Below are 12698 nucleotides of genomic sequence, written 5' to 3' on the forward strand. Positions count from 1 at the left end.
TCAGGATAATCTAAAATATTACATTTCCACTACAAATTTGTTACAACTCAGTTGTGTATTTACCTCTACTCGAGCACTCTACTCCAGCTGATCTTGAACTAAACAAGTATATATATATATATATATATATATATATATATATATATATATATATATATATATATATATATATATATATATATATATATATATGTATATATGTATATATATACACACATATATACACATATATATACATATATATATAATATATATATAATATATATTATATATATATATATATATATATATATATATATATATATATATATATATATATATATATATATTATGGAAAATAAAAAAACGAAGCGCGAGCCACACGAAATTAAATTGTCGGTCCTATCCAATGCAGCGCTACCATGAGATGTAACCGGACTGAATATCATCGATGGAGCACAGGGATATATTCAGGGACAATAAACACTAATATGATAAGGTTTCATTGTCTACAAGGTGTTTTCTTTCTGTCTGCCTTTCTCTTACCTATACGCTCTGCTCGCTTAAGACGTGATGGACTGCGTACTGTGTGTCTGTGTGTGTGTAAGTGCGTGCGTAGTTTGGCTGCACTGTGCTAATGCAAAGGTCGCAGGGAACCAGATAGACTCTCCACAGTCGCTGTGCCTTGTTTTGTGCGCGCCGCGATGGGCCTGCATTCGAACTGAAGGCTGTGCAGCTGTGAGCACGCGCTGCCAGACACAGCTACTGTCAGTTCTTGCAAGTATATGAATATTCATAAGGGTAGTGATGTCAAAAGAAACATCTATCTAACTGAGCGGAGAGAATATAAACAAGTAGCTGGTAGACTATATACGCGGTATGTTTTTATTTTTCATTTTTGATTTTATTTGGCTATGGTACCTGTCATTTTTGTTTTGATTAACGGATGTGTGGAGTTCTATAAAGTACCCGGATCAGGCAGAAATCCGACCGGTCGCTTGCAAGATCGTCCAGATCGATAGAGGCAGTTCCCGAGATAAGGAGACAGGCCGTTTTCATTGGTCGCAAAGATAATGCCCAGGGCTAAAGCGTTGTAGGGCGCATGCGCAGATTATTGCCATGCTGCCTTACGTTTTGAGAGGACGTATATGTAGTAGGCGACGCTCCCTGCGTTTGATTGATTCTTCAGGAATCCTGTCGAATCACGTTATGTTACAATTTTTCAGTGTACGAAATGTTACCCAAGCAGCTGCACGTCATGAAATCGAAAAACTGTATACGATCTTTAACAACGGACCGCAAGTGTAATGTAAGCTAGCAAAACCCACAGGTAAGTGGAGTTGCCGTGTACGCTTAGAGACACGCTTACGGTCCCCACATTTGTGGAGGGACCGTGATAGAGAAACTACTACACGGCAACTCCACGTACCTGAGGTATAACCAGGGTCCCTCCTCAAATGCCATGAGACCTTGCTATAACGTTGTGCTACATCGATTCTCAGAGTGCTGTTCTGCGCGGTAGGGGGAGAGAAGCGGTAACATTTGATAATTTTTAACATAATGACCGTAGGTCATCAAGTTATTGTGATGGGGTTGAGTGGATGTCGGAGAGTGAAAATTGTCCGTAAACGACAAGAAGTCAAACACTGCTGAACAGACTGTGTTGATATTTGGTACAGATGTTAGGACCATGTTCAAGGTTCCGATTCCTCAAAATGGTGCCAAACGAATATTAATCAGCGGTTAGATAGATATGGGAAATTGTTGACCCTCTTTTTCTACTAATTTATTTTAGGGGCCTTCCATATGTGTATTTTTGGAAGGTACACCAATACTGCACTTTGGACTGTTTTATGAATTATGGAATAGAAATGAGTGTTAGATGAATGCTAGAAACATGCAGGATGCACTGAATGGAAGTATCAGAGATTTCCATGCTCTTTTAGGCATCAAAAGCGATAAAAATAACATATTTCATATTTTAGATTCTCACATTTGAGACGACCCTAGGCATTTGTCATATTATCTCATATCTGCTCACTTCAATCTTCAGTAAACATCCTTGAGTCAATATACAGACTTTGACATTCACATTCTAGAGATTAGCCTGTTCACCCACAGTTCCCTGGAAACAGGTCCAAGATCACCATTCTGATAAAAATTAGAGGAATGTTGACAAAGGTTAACTTCGGAGACTGATTTTATGTTTTGAGAGAATGGGCGATTCTATTTGGATTTTCTTCAATATATTCTTACTTCGAACACTCTATTAAATTGTCTATACGATACAAATGAATGTTGACAAAAGTGGGCTTGGAGACAGATTTTATTGTTTTTGAGAGACTGGGCCACTACAGTTGCAAGAGCCATACCCCTGTCTTTTCAAATTAAAGTGTTGTTTTTGGAATTTCTTCAATATATTCATACTTCAAACACTCTAATGAACTTACGTTGGTAACAAATGACAGGAGTGTTGACAAAGGTTTGCACTGGAGACAGATTTTATTGTTTTTGAGAGAATGGGGCATTATAGTTCCAAAAGCCATGCCCCAGTCTCTTTTCAAATTAGAGTGTTGTTTTTGGAGTTTCTTCAATAAATTCATACTTCAAACACTCTAATGAACTTATGTAGGTAACAAATGACAGGAATGTTGACAAAGGTTGGCTTCGTAGACTGATTTTATTGTTTTTGAGAGAATGGGGCATTATAGTTGCAAAAGCCATGGTCCTGCCTCTTTTCAAATTAGAGTGTTATTTTTGGAGTTTCTTCAATAAATTCATACTTCAAACACTCTATTGAACTTATCTAGAATATATATGACAGGGATGTTGACAAAGGTTGGCTTCGGAGGCAGATTTTATTGTTTTTGAGAGAATGGGGCATTATAGTTGCAAAAGCCATGCCCCAGTCCCTTTTCAAATTAGATTGTTGTTTTGGAATTTCTTCAATAAATTCATACTTCAAACACTCTATTGAACTTATTTAGGATACAAATGACAGGAATGTTGACAAAGGTTGGCTTCGTAGACTGATTTTATTGTTTTTGAGAGAATGGGGCATTATAGTTGCAAAAGCCATGGCCCTGTCTCTTTTCAAATTAGAGTGTTGGTTTTGGATTTTATTCAATATATTCTTACTTCAAACACTCTATTGAACTTATCTAGGATACAAATGACAGGAATGTTGACAAAGGTTGGCTTCGTAGACTGATTTTATTGTTTTTGAGAGAATGGGGCATTATAGTTGCAAAAGCCATGGTCCTGCCTCTTTTCAAATTAGAGTGTTATTTTTGGAGTTTCTTCAATAAATTCATACTTCAAACACTCTATTGAACTTATCTAGAATATATATGACAGGGATGTTGACAAAGGTTGGCTTCGGAGGCAGATTTTATTGTTTTTGAGAGAATGGGGCATTATAGTTGCAAAAGCCATGCCCCAGTCTCTTTTCAAATTAGAGTGTTGTTTTTGGAGTTTCTTCAATAAATTCATACTTCAAACACTCTATTGAACTTATGTAGGTAACAAATGACAGGAATGTTGACAAAGGTTGGCTTCGGAGACAGATTTTATTGTTTTTGAGAGAATGGGGCATTATAGTTGCAAAAGCCATGGTCCTGTCTCTTTTCAAATTAGAGTGTTATTTTTGCAGTTTCTTCGATAAATTCATACTTCAAACACTCTATTGAACTTATCTAGAATATATATGACAGGGATGTTGACAAAGGTTGGCTTCGGATGCGGATTTTATTGTTTTTGAGAGAATGGGGCATTATAGTTGCAAAAGCCATGCCCAGTCCCTTTTCAAATTAGATTGTTGTTTTTGGAGTTTCTTCAATAAATTCATACTTCAAACACTCTATTGAACTTATCTAGGATACAAATGACAGGAATGTTGACAAAGGTTGGCTTCGTAGACTGATTTTATTGTTTTTGAGAGAATGGGGCATTATAGTTGCAAAAGCCATGCCCCAGTCTCTTTTCAAATTAGAGTGTTGTTTTTGGAGTTTCTTCAATGTATTAATACTTCAAACACTCTAATGAACTTAAGTAGGTAACAAATGACAGGAGTATTGACGAAGGTGGGCTTCGGAGACAGATTTTATTGTTTTTGAGAGAATGGGGCATTATAGTTGCAAAAGTCATGCCCCAGTCTTTTTTCAAATTAGAGTGTTGTTTTTGGAGTTTCTTCAATATATTAATACTTCAAACACTCTATTGAACATATCTAGAATATATATGACAGGAATGTTGACAAAGGTTGGCTTCGGATGCGGATTTTATTGTTTTTGAGAGAATGGGGCATTATAGTTGCAAAAGCCATGCCCCAGTCCCTTTTCAAATTAGATTGTTGTTTTTGGAGTTTCTTCAATAAATTCATACTTCAAACACTCTATTGAACTTATCTAGGATACAAATGACAGGAATGTTGACGAAGGTTGGCTTCGTAGACTGATTTTATTGTTTTTGAGAGAATGGGGCATTATAGTTGCAAAAGCCATGCCCCAGTCTCTTTTCAAATTAGAGTGTTGTTTTTGGAGTTTCTTCAATGTATTAATACTTCAAACACTCTAATGAACTTAAGTAGGTAACAAATGACAGGAGTATTGACGAAGGTGGGCTTCGGAGACAGATTTTATTGTTTTGAGAGAATGGGGCATTATAGTTGCAAAGTCATGCCCCAGTCTCTTTTCAAATTAGAGTGTTGGTTTTGGAGTTTCTTCAATGTATTCTTACTTCAAACACTTTATTGAACTTATCTAGGATACAAATGACAGGAATGTTAACAAAGGTTGGCTTCGGAGACAGATTTTATTGTTTTTGAGAGAATGGGGCATTATAGTTGCAAAAGCCATACCCCTGTCTCTTTTCAAATTAGAGTGTTGTTTTTGGAATTTCTTCAATATATTCATACTTCAAACACTCTAATGAACTTACGTTGGTAACAAATGACAGGAGTGTTGACAAAGGTTTGCACTGGAGACAGATTTTATTGTTTTTGAGAGAATGGGGCATTATAGTTCCAAAAGCCATGCCCCAGTCTCTTTTCAAATTAGAGTGTTGTTTTTGGAGTTTCTTCAATAAATTCATACTTCAAACACTCTAATGAACTTATGTAGGTAACAAATGACAGGAATGTTGACGAAGGTTGGCTTCGTAGACTGATTTTATTGTTTTTGAGAGAATGGGGCATTATAGTTGCAAAAGCCATGGTCCTGCCTCTTTTCAAATTAGAGTGTTATTTTTGGAGTTTCTTCAATAAATTCATACTTCAAACACTCTATTGAACTTATCTAGAATATATATGACAGGGATGTTGACAAAGGTTGGCTTCGGAGGCAGATTTTATTGTTTTTGAGAGAATGGGGCATTATAGTTGCAAAAGTCATGCCCCAGTCTTTTTTCAAATTAGAGTGTTGTTTTTGGAGTTTCTTCAATATATTAATACTTCAAACACTCTATTGAACTTATCTAGAATATATATGACAGGGATGTTGACAAAGGTTGGCTTCAGAGGCAGATTTTATTGTTTTTGAGAGAATGGGGCATTATAGTTGCAAAAGCCATGCCCTTGTCTCATTTTAAATTAGAGTGTTGTTTTTGGAGTTTCTTCAATATATTCATACTTCAAACACTCTATTGAACATATCTAGAATATATATGACAGGAATGTTGACAAAGGTTGGCTTCGGAGGCAGATTTTATTGTTTTTGAGAGAATGGGGCATTATAGTTGCAAAAGCCATGCCCCAGTCTTTTTTCAAATTAGAGTGTTGTTTTTGGAGTTTCTTCAAAATATTCATACTTCAAACACTCTATTGAACTACCTGACGCCCTCACGTGTGCGTTATATGTGTTGTTTCCGATAATTACTCATTCTAAGTGGCGATATAGAATCTAATCCCGGGCCATAGTCAACTAAGCATTACAGAGACAATGTCTACCAGGGTGCAAGAACTGTGCAGTCGCTTGATATCACTTGAAGAATTGAACACTGACAGCGGCAAAACCGGAGAAAATGATGATACGATAAAAGATATAATGGATGAACTTGGTACTATGAAATTGTCTATCTCCGGTCAAATAGAATCCCTTTCTGATGAAATAAATAACAAAATAGGACAAATTGAAGCTGAAATGATAGAGGTCAGGTCAGAGCTACAGCGGAAATGTGAACATGTTAAATTACTCAGGTATGAAACTGAACAACTACGAACACGATGTTTAAACTCGAATCTGAAGCCGACTGTACTACATCGCAATCAAAACGCAATGATTTCGTTGTTTATGGAGTTCCTGAGCCTGCAAACGGTAAAGAAAGCTGGGGTGATAGTGAGGAGAAAGTGGAAGCCCTACTGAAAGACGAATATAACATTGACGGTGTGGACTTTGAACGTCCTCATCGGCTTAATACCCCTTCCCTTCCGCGACCAATCATTGCCAAGTGTACAAGTTTTAAACAGAAGGAACAGGTGTTAACAGCTGCACGGAAATGCGAATACTCTAAAACACGATACCCTGTTGCTGAAGATTTCTATATCCGTGTTCGTAACATCAGAAAGAACTTATCGAAATTTGTTAGACAAGCCCGGCAAAACAACCAACGATGTAGGCTTTCTTTATATGATAGAATTATTATCGAAGGTAAAGTGTTTGTGTATGATACAATGTTAACGATGATATCAAACCAAAAGGTAGATCAAAAGAGGGTCTAGGCCAAGGTCTAAAGTGTAATAAAATAAAAAATACCGCAATTATACGGTGTCGCTCAAATTTGATCAGAATTGGTATATTCCAGTATGGGTTACCAATGATCAACAATAAATGTTGTTTCTATCTGTTCAGTGGAGGAAAATTCTATGTTGATGTTATGACAATGATTTCTGCACAGTACAACCAGAAAAACAACAAGAAATATTTAAACCAGAAAAACAGGAATGACAAAAGTAATTAAGGTCTGAAACTTTAGGTACTGGAGGTCAACTTTAGCAACATGCATAGCAGAAACAAGCCCCTCTTAGTTTGAGTATAGACGGTCTTCGCCCCTCTACTGTCTATGGTTTCATCAGGTCTGTTAATATGTAACAGTTCATAAAAAATGACAGGAAATGATTCAAGATCAGTGGAGTTGGCCTGTTTCTTACTGGCCTGCACATTTGCAGGATTTCACTTTTTCTTACCTCATTTGCACGTTTTTGACACTGATGGTCTCATTTGAACAAATTCACATCTCAACCCTACCTGTACACCAAATACTGAGACGGTAGATTTGGCGGTATGGGAGCCTTTGTGTGTGACGGACATACATCCGCACATACCACAAATCTACAGACATGCAAATCAGATGCAAATGAACTGATTCAGCTTTTATACGATAACCTCACATTGGTATACCAAATGTGAGCTAAAAATGATAAGGATGTCTTCTCTAAAACTTGTATCTATGAAAACCATTCTAATACTGCTATTGATATTTCGACTAATGTTTTGAAGACACTGACACTTAAAATTCGAGGGCTAAGGTTTTCGCAGATGAGTTTCAATCAACACTTGCAAATCACAATATCCTTGGATTTGTAGAGACCTGGCTTAGTGGATCTGATGAAATGCTATGTATTCCTGGTTACGTTGGTTTTAATATGCCAAAGGTAAAACGATGTAAACGAGGGCGCAGGGCAGGGGAGTTGCTGTCTATGTTAGTAATAATATTGTAGACGGTGTCACTCAATTGAAATGCAATTTGCAACATGTAATTGTACTACTGTTTCACAATGATTTCTTTCATTCTAAATCATCTACAGATATTGTTTACTTTGTGTTTACACTGCACTAGAATACTCGACTATATACCATAGTTTACTTGACGTAAACGGAATAGTGCTCCTCGAAGAGTGAATGTCAGATATATTGTCTGATCTGATGTAAATGAAATTTTAACAGGAGATTTAATGCAAGAACCTCTTCTGAGGATTGCAATATTTTAGATGATTCTATTGATTATTTATCATTGGAATCATATTCCTGTGATACATTTACCTTTCCACGCCAATCAAAAGACAAATTAAGTCATCAATAACTTTGGTAAGTCGTTTTATCACTTTGTAAAATATTTGATATTCATATCGTAAATGGAAGTTTCGAACCAGACATTCCTGGAGAGTATACATGTATCTCAAATAATGGGTGAAGCGCTGTTGATTATTTAATCATCTCTACTGATTTATTTAGAGCTGTAACATATTTTCAGTTATTGATATTGATCTGTCTGATCATTTTACCGATTGTATCAAACATTGAAGTGAATATGTGTCTTCCATAGAGTCTTCAAAAGCCCTCTGTAAATGAGTATGAGGGTACACGAAAGGCTGTCAAATCTAAATGAAAATTATCTGAAAGATATTTTTATTGAGCGCATGAGTGCCTCAGAAATGTGGGATAATGTACGTTTTGCGTTTGATATTTCTGATATTTCTAGCCGTATAAGTATATGTGTGATATTTTTGAACCTGTTGCTGAAGAAATGAAATACGAACAACGAAATTCATCAATATTCATCAGTACACATGCCCCATGGCTGGTTTGACCTGTGGTGTCAACAGCTGAAGTCTGTGAAAAACAAAAATCTTCGTAACTTTCGTTTACGAAATACAGAGTCTGATCTTTCTAATTACATAGAAAGTAAACGTAAATTCAAAGCTTTCTGAATGCAAAAGAAACAAGAGTATCACGATAACATTAAATTGTCATTACTGAAGTAAGGTAGATATAGCAAAACATTGTAGGATACACTGTAGGAAAACATTGCGAGACTGGAGCGAGAAAATGACGCTTTCTCGCAATTGGTGAGAGTCTCTTGTTATTCTCACCGCAGTCAGTGAGAACTTGAGCTGCGAGAAATACACTCCTTAGTGAGAATAAAGTATGATAACAGATTCTCACCGGTGAGACTGGAAATTCTCACCAAGCATGGTGAGAATATATCATACTTATCATTCACCAGTGAGAATCAACCAGACTCACCATTCACTGGTGAGAATCAAGTAGACTGAGTCTCGCTGTTCACTGGTGAGAATCAGCCAGACTCGCTGTTCACTTTACCAGTTAACAGCGAGTCTGGTTGATTCTCACCGATGAACGGCGAGTCTGGTTAATTCTCACCGGTGAACAGCGAGTCTGCTTGATTCTCACAGTAAATGATGAGTGATGAGTATTATACATTCTCATCGTGAAAATTACCATTCTCACCGTACTTGGTGAGAATTTACAGTTTCACTGGTGAGAATCTGTTGTCATACTTTATTCTCACCAAAGAGTGCATTCTCGCAGCTCACCGGTCAAGCGTCACTTTCTCGCAGTTTTTTCCTATAGTGATGAGTTTAAATCATTGAGTACAAAGTGTTTAAGCTCTGAAATCTCGGTAAATCAGTGGTTTGAGTATTTAAAAAGTATTTCAATCTTTGTCGGATGACACTATAGCCCCTGATTTATCTATGGACGACACCTATAGTGAATATAACTCGATATTAGATAGTATTATTACAGCAGACAAAATTCACAAAGCTATTCAGTAACTTAAAGCCAGGAAAACACCGGGTTTGATGGAATGCCGGCTGAATTTTTCAAAGCTACTGAGGATGTCCTCCTATCATACCTTGTTAGACTTTTTCATTTAATCTTTAATTCCGGTAGTTTTCCAGAGGAGTGGACTACGGGTGTTATCGATCCACTTTATAATTCAGGAGACACTTAAATGTAAATAATTATACAGGTATCACGCTTTTAAAGGCCTTTGTTGGCACCAGATTGTCTCATCAGAAAATTTACCCAAAAGATTACAATTTCAAAAGAAAATAAAAGGCTATCAAACCTCCATAATCCTCTTACAGACTAGAACAAAGACGATCCCAGGGATCGCAAACAGTGCCTTTAAGCAACTTTAGCAAATTATTTTCCATTATTTTGAATGAAATATTAACGAATGGGCCAATGCAGAAGGAAAACTGTCAGAGTGCCAAACAGGTTTCAAAAAAGGATATTCAAAATTATATATTTTTACTTTATATTCCATAGTCAAGAAATATCTTTGCAGGAACGGAGGAAGATTTTATTGTGTTCTTGTTGATTTTGTTAAAGCATTTGATACCGTAAACAATACGCTGTTATTTACGTTACTCCTACAAATGGTGTACAAGGTAAAATGCTTTTAATAGCATATATAATGATGTTAGTAGAACAGGTCAGCATATCACAGAAAACTTTGATTGTCTAATGGGAGTAAGACAGAGATGTGTCCTTAGCCCCTTTTTTGTTCGCTGCTTTCATAAATGAACTACAAAGTATTGTTGAAAACGCGGGTCACATGGACGTTCAGATAACACAAGAATTGTAAGATATTTTTCTTCTGCTATATGGATATGCGGATGATATAACTCTGTTTGCTGATACAGTAGTAGGCCTACAAAGACTTCTAATTTTACCCAATTTGTTTGCTGATAAATGGAAAAGCAAAGTAAATCTTGCACAAACAAAAATCTTCAGAAATGGTGGGATATTGAAAAAGACAGAACAATGGTTTTATAAAGGGGAAAAGGTTGATGTTGTATCGTATTATAAATATCTTGGCATTGTATTTTCTGGACGTAATGATTCGTTTAAGGCCACCAAAACTCTAGCAGACCAAACAAAAGAAATCCGTATTCATAATCGCTTTACCAAAAAGTTCGGAGAGAAATGGGACACAATTTGACATAATGATACTTCCGATTTTGCTGTATGATGCTGAGTTATGGGGATATCAAATGTATACATGTATTGAGACCGTACACTAATTGTTGTAAACGTTTCCTTGGTGTAAAACGTAACATTCCCACTGTTGCCGTACTTGGAGAATTAGGAACCCCTCTATTTATTTTTACCTATGTTAGATGCTTCGAATGGAGGGTGAAACTTCTGTCTATGCCGAATAGTAGAATTGCTAAGCATTCTTACTCGCTTTTAGTCGTTGGAGATCAAAAAGGGAAAACTAACTTGGTGACATATTTACGAAATATACTCTTAAGGTATGGCTTCGGTCATGCGTGGGTCAGCCAAGGTGTTGGTAATAAACAAAAAATTTTATCACCTTTATGAACAGAGTCAAAAACAACTGGCAACATGAATGGTGGAGAGGGTCTCGAATACGAGTCGTTTACACTTATTTCGTCAAATCAAACACAAGCCATCTTTTAAGAATTACTTTATGTTTAAAATCAATAGATATCGAAAGGCACTGTCACAGTCCCAGTTACGTTGTTCCAGTCACAAACTATTGATTGAAACTTGTTCAAGTTGTAGTAAATACTTAGTGCGATCAGAACGTTCGTGTGAAATCTGTGATAGGCCTACTCTTTCTATTGATGGTGAATTTCATTTTCTGTTCGAATGTAATCTTTACCACTGACAATCTACAGATTCAGTTTCTACCGAATTGGGCAATTAGAAACCCAGGTCTACGAAATGTAACGAAACTCTTCATGAGTAAAATTATATGTAATTTAGCAAAGTTTACCTATCAAGCTTTTGAATTAGGGAAAGAAGCCTTGGTATTATTTACGTAGTGGTGTAATCTGTTTATGTTTATGTAATTCTTTTATCTGTATTGATGTTATGGGCTGAAGGCCTGAAGACAATAAAGTTGTTGTTGTTAAAAGATGTAACATTTCTGGTGCAACGAATTTCTGAAGGCAGTGCATTCCACAGAAAAGGAGTACGTACCGAAAAAGCTCTGTGACCATAAGACTTATTAAAATAGCCGTGAGGAGGAGTTACACGCAATTTCTTAGAAAATCGTAGATCTCTTGTCGTTACATACAGGTCAATTGAATATTTCAAATAAAGCGGTGCATCGCCACTAACAATCTTAAAAGAAGTTATTAACTAATACGCGCTTTCACAGGTAACCAGTGTAAATCAATAAAAACAGGAGTGATGTGGTCATATTTATGTGTATCTGTGACTAGACGGGCTGCTGCATTATGAACAGACTGCAGACGATTTAGTTGGTCATTTGAAATACCATAGAACAAACTGTTACAATAGTCGAGTCTGGAGGTAACGAATGCATGGATGAATTTTTCAGTAGTGGGCTTGTCCAGTAATTTCAATACGAATTTTACCTAAAAGATAAACTACAACGTTTGATTAACATTCGAAGTGATATAAAACGTTGAGTATATGGCCTTCATTTTACATTTAGCAGTGATTTTACTAATTTGTAATGAAGCCATGGCAAAAATAATTTAATGGTCACGACCATTAATTCATTGTCATCATGGTTTATGTATCGTGTCTAAAACCGGGGTCAAATATATGCATGGTCACCCATTCATTATCTTTCAACATGTCAAACAATATAAGTAGTATGTTGCATTAAACAAACTTTATGTAGAAATGGCCGACTTTGTCCCTTTAACATTATATGGATACGTTCATATTCAGGCTTATGTAGCAAGAGACTGACAAGAGCAGAAGTGAAACGGAAGTGAGAGCGCCGCCACTGTTTGAAGTGTGGCAACGATGTCGGCCGGGCGACATCGTTACAGCGATGAAAACGCCCTGTCTCCTTATCTCGCGAACTGGTGTTCTGTTCAGACCCTTGGATTCGCGTCGCGTCTCTGAAGGGCGCGTGCGTGTTCCAACAGGGAAGAACGCGAATCGCAGGGTCTCTGCCAGACTAGGAAC

The sequence above is a fragment of the Ptychodera flava genome, chromosome 8 (genome assembly GCF_041260155.1).
Source record: "Ptychodera flava strain L36383 chromosome 8, AS_Pfla_20210202, whole genome shotgun sequence".
Lineage (NCBI taxonomy): Eukaryota > Metazoa > Hemichordata > Enteropneusta > Ptychoderidae > Ptychodera > Ptychodera flava.